Raw genomic sequence first — 17,762 nt, 5'->3', positions numbered from 1 at the left:
CCGTAGTTAACTTCTTCTTTAGTAATTGAAATGCACTCTCCTGCTCAGAGGTCCATTCATATTTCTTCCCTTTTTGCGTTAACGCTGTCAACGGCTTAGCTATTCGGGAAAAATCTTGAATAAACCTTCTATAATAACCGGCTAAACCCAAAAATTGGCGTATCTGCGTTGGTGTCTTAGGAGTCTCCCATTTTTCAATGGCTTCAATTTTTGCTGGATCAACCTGAATTCCTTTGCTACTAACAACGTGGCCAAGAAATTGCACTTCTTTCAACCAGAAAGCACATTTAGAAAATTTAGCATATAGCTGTTCTTTTCTCAACAACTCTAATATCAACCTTAAATGCTGCTCATGCTCTTGCTCACTCTTGGAATAGGTAAGAATATCATCAATGAAAACGATAACAAACTTATCTAAATATGGACTACAAACTCGATTCATGAGGTCCATGAATACAGCTGGCGCATTCGTCAATCCAAACGGCATGACCAAAAATTCGTAATGACCATAACGTGTCCGAAAAGCAGTTTTCGGAATGTCCTCTTCTTTGACACGTAATTTATGATAACCCGATCTTAGGTCGATTTTCGAATAAACACATGATCCTTGCAGTTGATCAAATAAGTCATCAATTCTCGGTAGTGGATACCGATTCTTGAAAGTTAACTTATTTAATTCACGATAATCTATACACATTCGGAAAGATCCGTCTTTCTTCTTGACGAATAAAATTGGAGCTCCCCACGGTGAAGTACTTGGTCGTATGAATCCACGATCCAGTAATTCTTTTAACTGACTCTGAAGTTCTTTTAACTCGGACGGTGCAAGTCTATATGGAGCACGGGCAACCGGTGCAGCTCCTAGTACAAGATCTATTTGAAATTCTACAGATCTAAATGGAGGTAATCCCGGCAACTCTTCCGGAAATACTTCAGGAAAATCTCTTGCCACAGGCTCGTCATTGATGCACTTCTCTTTTTCTTTCTTTTCGACTTTATTAACATGTGCTAAGATAGCATAGCACCCTTTCTTCAAGCACTTATGAGCTTTCAAATAACTAATGAGTTTTAGCTTTGAGTTACCCTTCTCTCCATAAATCATTACTGGCGTTTTATCCTTACGAGGAATGCGAATTGCCTTCTTGGCGCACACAACTTCAGCTCCTATTTTGGACATCCAGTCCATGCCGATTATTACATCAAAACTTCCTAATTCTACGGGTATCAAATCAATCTTAAATGTTTCTCCGGCTAAATTTATTTTACAATCACGGCAAATTTTATCGGCTTTAATTAGTTTACCATTAGCTAACTCAATCATGTACTTAGCATCTAGAGGTAATGATGAACAATTCAATTTAGCGTGAAAGTCTCTACACACGTAACTTCTATCAGCACCAGTATCAAATATAATAGATGCGGATAAGTTATTAATGGTAAACGTACCCGTAACAAGCTCCGGGTCTTCACACGCCTCTCTAGCATTAATAACAAATGCTCTCCCTCGTGCAGGTCCGATATTCTTCTCTGGATTCGGGCACTGGCTCTTATAATGACCCTGTTTCCCACATCCATAACAAGTAACAGTAGCCAAAGCAGTTCTATTTGCATTAGTGGCAGGAGTCTTGGTACCATTTGTATTTGTAACGAGAGCCCTACAATCTTCAGCAAGATGACCCTTTCGATTACATTTGTTGCATACCACATTACAGTAACCAGAGTGATGTTTGTGGCATCGGTTGCATAAAGGATTTTGTCCTTTATAACCAAAGCTTAAACCACTACCCGCACCTTGCGTGATTTCTTGTTTCTTAAAAGATTGTTGTTGGTTACCTCGATCATAATTTCCATTCCACTTTCTTTTGTTACCTAATACCTTCACATCAGTATTGGATACTTTCTTATCCATGATGACCTGATCCATTAGCTCGTTTGCCATGGTTATAGCTTCATGAATTGTCTTAGGTTTCGATGCTGTAACATTTGCCTTGACCTTTTTGGGCAAACCATCTTTGTACATTTCAATCTTCCGTTCTTCGGTTGGAACCAATTCAGGACATAGCAAAACTAATTCCATGAATCGCTGATTGTAGTTGGTGATTTCAGTACCAATAACCTTCAGGCTTCGTAATTCATCTTCCAACTTCCTAACCTCGTTCCTTGGACAATACTCGTTGATTAACATTGTTTTGAATTCTTCCCAAGGAGTATCATAAGCTACATCTCCTCCTACAGCCTTCACATAATTTTTCCACCACGTGAGTGCACTATCTTGTAAAGTGCACGATGCATACTTGGTCATGTCCTTTTCAACACAACCACTTATTTTAAACACAGTCTCCATCTTTTCTATCCACCGGGTTAAACCGATCGGTCCTTCTGTTCCACTGAATGATGAGGGCTTGCAAGCTTGAAAAGTTTTGTAAGTGCACCCCACACGAGGATTTGGGTTAACTGCAGCACCTCTTGCAGCCTCGACCCATAACATTCTGTCGTTCACTCGCTGATTGATGAGTTCCTGGATTTCTTGTTCCGTCATTCGGTTCAATCGCGCCATATTCTTTAAACTCGGGATTTGAATTTTCTAATTCATTAGCCTTTCGTTTCTTTCCTAGTTCGAACTTGTCTTTTGTAATTTCCTGTATTTCTTCCTCGGGTTCACTTTCCTCCTCGGGTTCACTTTCCTCCTCGGGTTCACTTTCCTCCTCGGGTTCACTTTCCGGGTTCTCTATAGTCGGTTCATCCGGAATTTGTGAGTCTTCCCCAAAGATATTATTTTCGTCATCGGATAGGTTAATGACTGGAACACCATCTGAAGATTCTGGTTCGGAGTCGCTGAATGTGATAACAAGTTTTGAGCCCGACATTTTCACACAACAACTAACCCATTAGTACTACATAGTATTTACATATAAATTTTAACCAACAATGATAAGCAATGGTTTTTAAATCAGACCCGGTCAAAGTCCAGACTTACTAATGTATCCTAACGACTTATCAATTAGACACACTAATGCAAACCTGGTTCGCTAAGACCACCGCTCTGATACCACATGTCATAACCCGTCCTTAACCATAAGAACGAGTTAGATAACGTATGATTTCATTGCGAGGTATTGACCTCTATATGCGACATTTTTAAAAGAACAACTGCATTTATTTTACATTACAAACCATAACTCTTATTTTAATACAAGCTTTAGACAATAAAAAGATGATTATCGTTTAGCGATAATCTTAGACTTACAAACTTTACATGTGATGATAACAATACGATTTCTAGCATATTTTACATTACAAATCCTCCGATATGCAGTTTTATTTTTGACACAAATATGCATACTCAAGATCTTGTTTAAATTCAACATGTTGCAGCGGAAGCTTCTAATTATCACCTGAGAATAGACATGTTTAAAACGTCAACATAAAGTTGGTGAGATATAGGTTTAATGCCGGCAGCAATATATATAGACCACAAGATTTCATATATAAACGTTTTAATAAAAATATTCTAAGTGGTTGAGCACTTGGTAACCATACTTAACATTTAATCACGTCGCATATTCCCTTTATTATGAAATCTTACTACACCGTACCAAGTGTAGTCACGAAACGAAGTACTGTGCAACCGTTGAATACTGGTCGTCCAGTCCGGTTGGGGTTGTCAGGCCCGATAGATCTATCAACAGGATTCGCGTTTACAATACCGCTGTAAATAATAGTTACCAAGCTACAGGGAAGTATGCCAGTGGTACAACTCAACGTAGAATATATTTTTCAGTTACTTGTGTCCATATCGTAAAACATAAAATACATGTATTCTCATCCCGAAATATTTAGAGTTTAAAAGTGGGACTATATACTCACTTTCGTCTTGAAGATATGTAATTTTGACTTGGTCTCCGATTGATATCACGAACCTATCCATATATAGTTTATCAATATATTTCCATTTTAAACAATCGTCACATATATATACTTATTATACTTTTAATACTTTTAATAATTCCTTAGTCCGTAGTTAGCAGTCCGATGTTAGTAATTCAATTTTAATGGTTCATTTTTAGGTGTTTAATAAACCCCCAATGAAATAAATAAAAACCCCATCGTATATGTATTGGTCGAGATTAATCTTGACCCACGGTACCGGTGTTGTCAAATGACGTGTTGCGTACATAAAGTACCGGTGTTGTCAAATGACGTGTTGCGTACAATCATGGGATCTTATGATTAATCTTCTCGTATTGTTTACGGGTGATCCTGAACCATATAAAATTAAATTATGAGTACATATATATAAAATATCATGTTATTTTAGAAAGATGTGATTTATTTAATTTTCTCCAATTATTTTCGTAGCTAAACTAGTCTTAGATATCCGATCTCGTTTTGGTCATAGTTTCTTCGTTACAACTCCGTTTTCGTTGATTCAACTTGCCACTTCCTTGGATCGAGTCCCTCTTTAAGACTATGAACTGTAAATACCTTAGTTTGTATTCGAAATCACAGGTCATAGGTCAAACTTTAGTGAAACTTATGAAGTTGATCATTTTCCATCATGTAAACAACCTTAAATGATTATTTTTCTAAAAATACTTATACTTTGAGTTAAATCATGAAATTTTTATGTGTTAACATATTCATAGTAAATATCAATTTTCCAGAAAATAAGCCTTCAATTCAAAGTTCAAAATAGTTTTTAATTATCCAACCCAAAACAGCCCCCGGTTGCACTCCTACGTCGTAAATTCAGTTTTTAAGGTGTTCTTTGAAAAACCAAGTTTTACCTTGTTAAGTTAGCATATATTTATGATATATTACAGGTCTTAAAGTATTTTAAAAGTTAAGTTAGAAGGATCTATTTAGTTTGCAAACAAGTTTGAAAACATTCAAACTATGTTCTTGTTGTTAAAATTTTATACCATAAAATAAGATAGCTATATATATATGAATCGAATAAGGTTATGAACAAAGTTACTACCTCAAGTTACTTGGACAAGATTGCTGTAAAAGAGGAGTAAAAACCTAGAACCAAAAGAGTGATGGAGTTGGATGAAAGATTGGAAGTAAACTTGTGTTCTTGAAAGGATTCTTGAAGTGTTTTTGTAAGGTTTTTCTTATGGTGTTTAAGTGATGTTTTTATGGCTAGATCTTCATGGATACTAGCTGAATGGTTATGGAGTTTCTTAAGAGTGTGTTTTTGGTTAAAGAAATGAGGTAATAAAATTTGAAAATGGAAGATGTATTTAAGGCCATAAAAACATGATTAATGGAAAAACATGGACAAAATTTCATGTTGTATTTTTATGTAATTAGTCATACTAAACATCAAAAGTAGTTACCTTATACATAAGGCATGAACAAGAGAGTTACCTTATACATAAGGCATGAACAAGGGCTGGTTGGTGGTGATTTGATGTGTATATACCAATAGTAAATACGTATAGAAGCTAGGTATGATACGAGTACATATACTCTAGATATACGTATAGAAAATCTTGTGAAAAATGGAATGAGAATTCAAATATAGCTATCTTTTGTGAATATACTTATATTGTTTTATGTATTTAAGTCTTTAAAAGTGATTAAATACATTACATATACGATATATGTATAAACATTATATGTTATAAGTATTTATGTCAAGTAACGTTACGTATGGTTATCGTTTTGAAAACTTAAATTAGTAGTTTCAAAATATACTTATAACTTATTGTTATTAATACAAAATGAGATATTAAAATATCCTTAGATCATGTTAAATATGTATATATACATATATATACACAAACGTATAATTATCATATGTTATATAGTTCGTGATATCATCGGTCAAACTAGACGGTCAAACGTTGTGTAAAACTCATTTCAAAAACATAAGTCTCAACAATTTGGATTGCTTATCATGTTGGTAAGGTTTAATTTATGTAAATATTAATCTTATAAGTATAGAATGATCGAAAAAGTGCGGGTCGTTACAGGCACCTCCCAACGACAACGAGTAGTTTGTTTAGTTTTCTAGTATTTTATTTTAATTTATGTCGCATTTTAATTATCGTCGTAATGTTTTACATTTTAAATATTGTAATTTTTTTAATTATCAATGAAATTTAGTTTTATGTTATTAAATATTTATAATTTATAATATATATAATTAAAATAATTACACTTTCGAAAAAATAAAAAAAATAAAATAAAATGGGAAGGAAGGAAGGAGTGTCATGATTGACCGCACGTTGCGGCGGTTTTATATTGATAGTAATCGTAGTAGACGTGTTGAGTTTATAAAACGGATTTGTATACGTATATAGCTAAAACATAACGTATTGTTTAGGTTTAGAACATGGCTATGTATATGCACACAGCTAATACAAACTTAACAAATTAACTGCTAATACATAACCTAGCATAACTAACTGTTGACAACAAACTACTTGTACATAACCCAATAACTAACTGTTTACTGCTTACATGATTCTTACATACATGATTAGTATATTTTTTGTCTGACTTACATGCTAATAGTCCTAATATTATGGGAGTTGATATTTCCGAATTAAATTTTGATAAATCCACTAGATTTTGATGCTAACTTTCTAAACTGTCCTCAAATAAATTCTAATATAAAACTTTTGTAAACTATTATTTAAGGATATTTTAGTAAAGTCATGTGTATATATTAAAAATCAATTTGGAAATATCACTATCCTAATATTATTGACTACTGCTTAAATACATTGGTAGATTGATTGTTGGGGTGCTTGAGTTGTAGATGGTTCCTAGTATTTCTTCTACTTTATTGCATTTTCATCTGTTTCTGAAAACAATGATCTCTTGGCTAAAGGGTTTCCTCGTGGCTCTTTCTCTTTGTTTAGAGTAGAGGGAACTGGTGTTTGGATGGTGGGATGCATTTCTTCATGTGGTTGACCGGACGTTATTGGTATGCCCATTGTTGAATCTTCATGTTCTTTTTCTGTTGATTCTTGTGTTGGTGTTGATGGTGGTATGACACGTTAGAGGATGAATTCTGATATGTCGTATGTGATTTGAATTCCAATTTGTGTTTTGTGCCTTCGTGTCGCTTGATCTAGGATGGAATTTCTATTTTAGTGTCATATCTCATTGTTGTGACCAAAGTTTTGCAATCTACACCTACTAAATCGTCTACGACGTCTGAAAAGAAGGTAAACAAAGTTGTTCCAGAGTCGTCGGATAATGATGTATCCTAAGAGATACACGCATAAAAGCATCGTTTTTGTACAAAAGAAAAGGATTGAAAAGCATAAAAGATAGCAATATTTGGCAGTTTTTAGCATTTTCCATCCAGCGCTCACCAGGCCGCCCAGCGTCATGCGTAAGCCCTGCAGGCAGCTTCTGTGCTTAAGTCCTTGGGTTAAGCGCGTGAGCGGTACGCAGCCACGTCAGCACACGGCAAAGGCGGTTCCAGATATATCGCATAACTGAAGTAATTAGCGTTTGACACGTGTTCCTGAGAATTTTGGACATTCTACGCCTATAAATAGACCCCCTGGGTCACCACATTTCACATCTGAACTTCAGTCAGAGAGAAATACACTTTCTCTATCACACAGTTCTTTCTCACTCTAGAACCTTAACCGCTTAGCAACAGAACGCTACACGGACCAATTCCAGATTGGTCCAAAGATTGATGGAGGCCACCCCTCGAACTTCTCATCCGTGTTCCGGGTCTGCAAGGATTATTTCCCGAGTGCAAACATCAGTCGGAAACATATCGCTCAATGCTAGGTTGTTATTGTACTGTACTGGTACCTTTCGTCCGCTATACGGAAAATAGTACCAACATATGGCGCTATCCGTTTCAAACAATCACTCAACTCCCAAGAGCACAAAAGATTACAATCATAGCATAGTACCTATTGAAGAAAACATGATACATACGTGGCAAGATGGACAACGGAGAAAAGCGAAAACTTTAGAAGACTGGAAGCAAGAGTTAATTGTTTTCCCTTCTATGTTTAATACTAATCCGTCTGATGCTCCTGTTGTGATTGAAGCTCGTATAGCAAATTGTATTGTTGGAGGAATATATACCGATACTGGAGTAGGAGCAGATATTATGTATGAACGTTGTTTTGTACAATTACCAGAAAGAGTAAAAGAGACGATGAAAGACACGCTTGTTCCGTTAGCAAGTTTTGCCAATGATCCATCATGGTCAGAAGGAAGTATACTTTTAGAAGTGGTGTTGGGGAAATCACCATTCAAAAGAAAAGCTCATATCGAATTTCTTGTAGTAAAAGCGAATTCACAATATAATGTCATTTTGGGGCGTTCAGCTATGATGACATTTGGAGCTGTGACATCAACAGTACACGGAATGATGAAGTTTCCTACGCCAGCTGGAATCGTAACGCTATACGCAGAACGGAGAAGAGCAATTGAAGGTGTGAAAATAAATCGAACCACTGTTAAGCCAATCATTCACGACGATGGGTCAATTTCACCAAACCCAACATTCCCAGACCAGAAAATTGTCATTAGGAACACATTAACAAAGGAAACAAAAGAGAAACTTTACAACATTCTAGCAGTCAATTTATTGCATGGTAAGTTTGTGACGACCCAGAAATTTCCGACCAAATTTAAACTTAATCTTTATATGTTTCCGACACGATAAGCAGAGTCTGTAATGTTGAAATCTTAAAAACTTTGTACTGTGTTTAATATATTCGTTTGACCTTCGACTGCTCTCAACGATTCACGAACAATTAATCGTAAATAGAGATGTGTGTATGTATAAACGAATAATAATTCGAAATATAATTTAAAGTATTATATAATGTTGTTATTCGAAATTAATAAAATAAAAATAGGACATTATAATAATTATTAATTAAAATATATCTAACTAATCAGTTTGAATATATATTTTTTTTTACGAAGTTGGTAATGAATATTTAGATTGATATATGTAATATGTATATAAAATTCTATACATAGTACTGTAATAATTCATAAATATTATATGTAGGAGTTTATAATATTTCATTCTTACGTAAATAATTAAGTGTTAATATTAAATTGTTATAACAATATTATTATCATTTTTTTATAAACTATTATTTATAATATTATTATAAATATTTTTAGTAATATCATTAACACCAAAATTATAAAAATTATTATAATTATTGTTATCATTATTATAATGTCACATATTATTATTATTATTATTATTATTATTATTATTATTAGTTATTATTGTTATGATTATAATTATTATTAATATTAATAGTATTATTATCAATATATTTATAAAGTAGTAATAGTAAATGTAATAGATTAGATATAGACATATACGATCTGTTAAAGCATCCCTCTCCACTTTATCTATTTTTCTTCTTCCTCTGTACCATCGTGACATCAACCGATCCCTTTCTATCTGCTCCACTCAATCATTCGAATTCCATATATTTCTATCCGTTGCTATTATTGAGAACCAAACCCATTTTCTTCATCACCCAACCTTTACCATCGAGCACATACTCACCATACTCATCCTGCTACCTATTTCGATCCAATCAACACCCATGATCACCATCTTTCATCTCTCTCTCATCTCCTCTCTCTCTTCGAATTATAGCCGAGGACAACACCATGTAAGTTCTTAATGTATCTGTTTTTCTATTACTTTGATCAACTCCTAAAACCCACCACCTTATTGAATACATGAATCAAGAACAAAACCATTTAATTTTATTAGTCCTCGGTCCATCAAAACCACCACCATTAAAACCCTCGGCCTTCACCCCCACTTCACCATCTTCAATCAATCACCCTCAGACCACCATGTATGTCACCATGACATCAAGAACGACCACCCTCACTTCATCGTGGTCACCACCTCCACACCCATTACCGGAATACGAGTCACCACCTTCACCACCAAGAACACCTTAACACCATTAAAGGCACCTATAAACCTGCTATTTTACTATCACTGCTGCTATTTATCTTTGGTTTCAACTGTAACCGATCAACCCTCTATTGCTGTAACAACTGCCATGATACTATTTTGATTTAAACCATTACTACCGCACCCTTGTTTTTTCTGTATACGTTTAAACTATACACCAATTGTTAAATGTGAAGGACAATAATTTGAGCTAGTAACGTGTGCCTTTTCTTTATGGCCGACAACGATAAATCAACAACCCACTTGCACTTCATAATATAATCCTTTAACTTTTTGCAGAACAGAAACCGTATTCCTTTTATTTCGTTTAATGGACTTTGGTTCTTGGGCTTAACATTTAAATGGGCCGTATAAATTGGGTTGGACTTGTTAATAGGCTGTTAGTTGAGCCATATAACTGAACCATGAAATCACTTATGTTGCTGTTGGTGAACGTGGTGTTTTCTTTGTTATTATGTGATAATGATAGTGACGAAGTGAGATGATGGTGGTAGTGATAATAAGATTCGATGGGAGTATTGGTGATGATCACAATGGCGATATGAATAATGATATCATGATCAAGATGAGGATATAAGATGGTAGATAATAGATGAGTATGATTCATGATTAAGTGATGTAGATAATGATATAGATATAGCTAATGATAAAGTTGATGATTTAGAAGATGACTATGGTGATAGTGATACTTTGAAGAAAAAGAAGAAATAGAGAGACAGGAAGATATAAGTTAAATAAATTAATAGCAGGATTTGATCAGAAAAGATATAATAGCGGAATGGTTTGGGTGTTGATAGGTTAGCTAGGGGTCCTGAGTTCAAATCCTGGAGGCGACAGTTTATTTATTCAATTTTTTTGATATAGCAGCTCATCATTTAAGGCCCAACACCCATAAGCCCATCCAAATGGACAGCCTGATTTCGTTGGCCTGTTTAAATTCGTGAAGAAGAAGAAGCAGACAGAAATACTAGTTAAATAAAATTTATAGGACAATTTAATCAGAAATGAATGAGTAAAGGAATGGTTAGACGAGTATCGGGTTAGCGGGAGGTCGCGGGTTCAAACCCGGACTTGGGCATTTTTTTAAGGGCTACTTCTTTGAGGTAGTTATTTATTTATTTATTTATTTATTACTATTATTATTATCATTATTTTTGTTCTTATTATTATTATTAGTATCATTTGTATTAAAAACTATCGTTCTTATTAAAAGTATCATTTTTATTATTATTATCATTATTAGAAAAATTATCGTTTTCATTAAAATCATTATTTTTACTATCATTATTATTATTTTGACATTAATATCACTAATTTTATATTATTATTATTGTTATTATTAATATTAATACTAGTATCAATATTAATTTATCAAATAACTATTAGATATATAAAACTATATTTACTACATATAACATAATTTTATTAATACTTTTATAATAAATATTAATGAATATAACTAATTACGTTATTTATGAAACACCTAATTAAAATAACAATTAAATCACTAATAAAAATATATATAATTGTTCGATTACGATTATACGTTTTAATATATATACAAATGATCAAGGTTGTAAAAGTCGCGAGTCGGGGATGCATCGGTCGAGATCTAAAAAAGACGCGTCGGCCGAGTCGGGGACGCGTCGGGGACGCATCGGTCGTTGACCAACGTTGACTTTATTAATAATTACTTAAATATATATTTATATATGTATATAATAGTTGATTATGTACCATAAATTTTTTAAATAAGAACTTGAATTTAAATACAATCAAACTTCAAACTCAATTAATGTTACCGAATACATAATCAGTAAGGACACAGAGAAAAGAGCGGCCAAAAAAATGAAAACATACCCTAATTTTAAAACATATCACATCTTGACGAAAATTTGACTGATTTTGACCGTTGTTGACCAACTTTGTCCGTCTTTGACAGACTTTGACCGAACTTTTAGCTTTGACCGTCTTTTGAGTCGTTTTCAGAAAAACGGGACGGAGAACCCAAAAAAACGACGCATCGACCGACGCGTCGGCCAAGTCGGCTGACTTTTACAACACTGCAAATGATATAGGTTCGTGAATCCAAGGTCAACCCTACACTTGTTAAACGACGTCATATGTATTTTTACTACAAAATACAGTATGGTGAGTTTCATTTGCCTTTTTACCCTTTATATTTTTGGGCTGAGAATACATGCGCAATTTTTATAAATATTTTACGAAATAGACACAAGTAATTAAAACTACATTATATGGGTGAATGATCGAAGCCGAATATGTCCCTTTTGCTTGGTAACCTAAGAGTAAACCTATCTACTAATTGACGCTAATCCTAAAGATAGATCTATTGGGCCTAACGAACCCCATCCAAAGTACCGGATGCTTTAGTACTTCGATGTTGTTTTTATCATGTCCGACGGATTTCCCGGAATGATAGGGGATATTCTTATATGCATCTTGTTAATGTCGGTTACCAAGTATTCACCATATGAATGATTTTTGTCTCTATGCATGGGACGTATATTTATGAGAACTGGAAATGAAATTCTTGTGGTCTATTAAAATGATGAAAATGAATGATTATGATAAATTAATGAACTCACCAACCTTTTGGTTGACACTTTAAAGCGTGTTTATTCTCAGGTATGAAAGAAATCTTCCGCTATGCAATTGCTCATTTTAGAGATATTACTTGGAGTCATTCATGACATATTTCAAAATACGTTGCATTCGAGTTGTCGAGTTCATCAAGATTATTATTAAGTCAATTATAGTTGGATATATTATGAAATGGTATGCATGCCGTCAACTTTCGATGAAAAGAAAGTTTATCGTTTAAAAACGAATGCAATGTTTGTAAAATGTATCATATAGAGGTCAAGTACCTCGCGATGTAACCAAATGTAATGTATTCATCCAGATGGATTAGGACGGGTCACTACATGTGGCATCAGAGCTGGTATAACGCCGTCCATGTGTGGCGGGTTAGTCGTAAAGGAGGTTCTCACAGTATTACCTGTGACAAAGCATTGGCTCTTACTCCTTGCGATCCCTTATGAGGGTTGGCAGTAGCCGAGAGGCAGGCCCTAAAATCAGTATCTGAGGTACACTCAGTGGTCACCAGGCGGTTAGCTGGGAAGGCACTGGGTGGGACGGTGGTTGTCCCTACTGTACTACAGGTGGTATCAGAGCGGTGGTCTTAGCGAACCAGGTCTTGCATTAGTGTGTCTAACTGATAGTTGTTTAGATGCATTAGTGAGTCTGGACTTTGACCGTGTCTGCATGTCAAAAGTTTTGCTTATTATTTCGTGTCAAAAATTACCTGCTTATCATTCTTAGGGGATCACTTGCTTATCACTCTTAGTCTAGACACATCTTACTGCATTGATTGCATGAATAGTGTATAGACAAATCCATATCTTAGCGTATCTGTTACTATAGACTTTATCTGACACGTTTCCTTAATTTCCTCCGTAATCTACGGGATCTTCTGTACTATATTAGATATTCTATATAATTAGAATATTATCTGATAACCGAAAATCATTTCATATCGAAAATCCACTAACTGATCATAAGAGATGGATCCTACACCTAGCTTGGATTCCATTAGTTCCGGAAGCAATTTCGAGATGCGTATTGAAGTAGACTTCGAAGTCAATGAACCCGAAGTGTCTCCACCGTTTAGCTATTTTTATTTCTGGAGGAGATGGGGGTGGGTCCGAGACTTACTCACTCGATGGAGAAATGAAGAAGGCGAACCCTACCGTGAACCAAACTTACCTCCTAACATTGGAGAAAACGATGTACTCACCGGTGAACCTATGCGCAACACTGTATTCACCCTTCTTGCTAAAGTTTTCTATCTCGAAGGTCGCATTACTGCAATCTCAGAAAATATTCAACCTCTACTTCCGAATACCAATCGAAGGGGAATATTAGAAGAAGTTAGGGAACTTCGAATTAATAATCAAGATCTATCTAATCAGTTGAGTGGATGGATAGAAATGATAGACGGTAGGATAGAAACCCTGACAAGAATGGTGCGTGATTTACAAGCTATACTTACTACACCAACATCATCACCAACCTCAGCACCAACAACACTTGTAGCACCGATACCAGCAGTACCATCAGTAACAGCACCAGTACCATCAACAATCCATGCCTCAACATCTCATTTTGTACCTCGAGTATAATCATCGTACTACGTATCGTCCTACATCAACTATCTTCGTTCTTCATGGAAATTATGTAATCTCAAATATTTTAGAGATTATGTATTCTAGCTCAAACCGAAAAGCAAATGAGATTAATATTATATTAACTCATTAAATTCATGATTACATCTAAAGAAAATATATATGTAAGTATATTTTCATAAAGATTGTAATTAAAAATTCTTTTGTACAAACTGTTAATGGTGAAAATATTTTAACGGGTAGGTAATACCCGAGGAATATTCAGATTTCACATTAATAAGTTACACTGTACATTCTTCGAAGCTGATTCAACAGTCGTTTACTATCCTACTTACATCCACCGATATACGTATCCGTTCACCGCAGAATAACCATTTCCATTCGATTTCATATTTGGATTTTGACCTATCAGAATTCAACAAGTGGCATAATGAAGAAAACATTGGACAAAATAAAATTTGTTAGAAACAAACAAATTAACTATGAGAAATTTTGTTAAGAATCTACACTAACTGTTCCTGGCTAACTGTTCCTAGCTAACTGGTTACATTTTATTTATCGCAGTTTATTTATCGCAATTTATTTATCGCATTTTATTTATCGCAATTTTAATTCTCGCAATTTTATTTATGGTCATTTAATTTCTGTTATTTATTTGACGCACTTTAAATATCGGGACACGTATACAAGGTTTTGACATATCATATCGACGCATCTATATATATTATTTGGAATAACCATAGACACTCTATATGCAGTAATGTTGGAGTTAGCTATACAGGGTTGAGGTTGATTCTACATTAATATATATAGTTTGAGTTGTGATCGAGTCTGAGACATGTACACGGGTCACGATACGTATTAATTAATTCGAATTTTATAAACTGTATATGAATTAATGAATTAGTAACTGTGGACTGCTAACTGTGGACTACCAATATTGGACAATTAAAATGAATTAAAATATTGATTATAACATATGAAACTAAATAATTCTTCAAGTTTGCCACTTGATTTCAACTTAAATCTCGTTTGTATCTTGACGATTACAATCTGCGTTCAAACCTTTCATGATTCTTGAACACACCTCAATCTAAAGGATGAACTAACCTCACTTCATCTACGGAAGAAAAGATTTATGCATATAGTGATACACCTGAAAACACTCAGAACCTGAGTAAACGTCTAACACTTTTCTGTGCTAAATCCTTTGGCATTATTATTACCGAAAATAACTTTGCAATTCCTTTTAAAATTAGCCAAATTTGTCACAGCTCCAGCAAGTCAACTTCGACTTTTCAGTCGGACTAGCCTTACTATAACCTTGATATATATGCGTGCTCTTTTTTTGTTACCGGGGAACCTTTTATATTCCACCATATTATCAGCAGATGTACCAGCAACCTCGTCGTTCCTTGGTTTAAATCTCTCCGAAAAATCACTATATTTATCTATTGAAGTCTCATCATGTACTCATCTGCATCCTGTAACACGAATTGCCATACCAATTACCGAAAATCAGCAAATCTGTATTGTGAGTCTCGCAACGTTTCCACAACAATAGTTATATGTATCCATATAACATTTATCTCTTAGAACTATGATCTTCCATTCTGAAATTCTGAAAAGCACCCAGTCTGCGAATTAATACTCTGAATTTTAAGAAGTTGAATGAAGCAACAAAAACTGTAAACAACCTCAATAGCCAAAAATTGATGATAAAGAATTGTATGTTGGCAAAGCTCAGAAAAAGTTTGAAACAGAAAAACTGATTGAGCAAACTACGAAGGAGTCTCTGAACAAATCACAAGGACTAAACTTGTACATTAAGAATCCTGATGATTCTGTTTCTGATGAAATCTTTAGCAAATACCTTGCTTCTGACTCCAAACTCTTGCGAACAAATTTTCTTCACCATCCTTCGATATTAGAAATTCCAAGATATCATCGTATCTTTCATTATAAATATCCTCCATATTTCTGAAGATATTTTCATAACTATTCTTATCTGAAATCATTAATCTCTTAGTGCTATCAGTGTTACATCATATAGAAACTGTTAGTTTCTATATTCTGTAAACTTTCGAGCTTAAAATATGAATGTTATTGAAGTAATGTTGGGAACTGATGCATAAATTAGTATAATATAATGACACTTGATCAACGTGATTATATTACAGTAAGTCATGCTGAGTTTCTAATGGAATGTGATGATTCACAGATCATAATGTCATCATGTGCCATGTTACATAACTCTTTCATTCTGCTTAACTTCTGAACATATCAAAAAAATTTATTCTTGATAGTTCTACTCTCTGTGATTCTGGTAATTTGACAAATCAAATCATCCTAATACGTTCTTTCCTGTTTAGAACATGATGTTCATTCAAAACTCCATACATACGAATTCTGGACTGTTACTCGCTTTACTAGAGGTCGGGAGGATAATAAAAAGGCAAAGAGCTCAAAATATAAGAGAAAATATAAAGCCCAATAACAACACGGAGATTACAAACCGTGGATATTAATATGAAAAGCAATATGAAGACACGGTATAATTAAGAATATTATCATCCCAAGGTAATAGTAGAAGTAAACAGAGTCTTCTGGAGGAAGATTGAAAAGAAGGATAACAGAAATGATAATTAGGAAAAATATCAAGGATTAGAACGGGATTAAGCATTTTCACAATCTTTTAGATGTAAGAACTAAGAAAGAAAGTATTGGAATGGTGAGAATAATGGAACAAAAGAGCTTAATTTATAATGGAAATATCAGACAGAGTAATCGAGGTAGATCACCGTATTTAATTATAGAGATCTTAATTTCCTTATTCGCTGAAGAATCAAATCTTATAGATTTCGAAGATTTTCTTTAAAGTCCTTGATTTTCGAAAAATCAACCATGACTACGTCACTGGTTAAGGCGAATCTGCATTTACTCAATTCAATCTTTTGTGATAGCCTCACACGTACGCTTCGATTAATCAAATTGTTTTATCCTTAATATTCAATGGCGATAAAACTCTAGTTATCAATTCATACTCGTCATGAAAAAATTTTTATGGTTAACCATGATGACCTTACTCAAATTTCGGAACGAAATTTCTTTAACGGGTAGGTACTGTGACGATCCGGAAATTTCTGACCAAATTTAAACTTAATCTTTATATGTTTCCGACACGATAAGCAAAGTCTGTAATGTTGAAATCTTAAAAACTTTGTACTGTGTTTATTATATTCGTTTGACCTTCGACTGGTCTCGACGATTCACGAACAATTAATCGTAAATAGAGATGTGTGTATGTATAAACGAATAATAATTCGAAATATAATTTAAAGTATTATATATTGTTGTTATTAAAAATTAATAAAATAAAAATAGGACATTATAATAATTATTAATTAAAATATATCTAACTAATCAGTTTGAATATATTATTATTTTTTACGAAGTTGGTAATGAATATTTAGATTGATATATGTAATATGTATATAAAATTCTATACATAGTACTGTAATAATTCATAAATATTATATGTAGGAGTTTATAATATTTCATTCATACGTAAATAATTAAGTGTTAATATTAAATTA

The sequence above is a fragment of the Rutidosis leptorrhynchoides genome, chromosome 4 (assembly GCF_046630445.1).
Source record: "Rutidosis leptorrhynchoides isolate AG116_Rl617_1_P2 chromosome 4, CSIRO_AGI_Rlap_v1, whole genome shotgun sequence".
NCBI classification, from domain to species: Eukaryota; Viridiplantae; Streptophyta; class Magnoliopsida; order Asterales; family Asteraceae; genus Rutidosis; species Rutidosis leptorrhynchoides.
Note: the sequence above shows the minus strand (reverse complement) of the source record.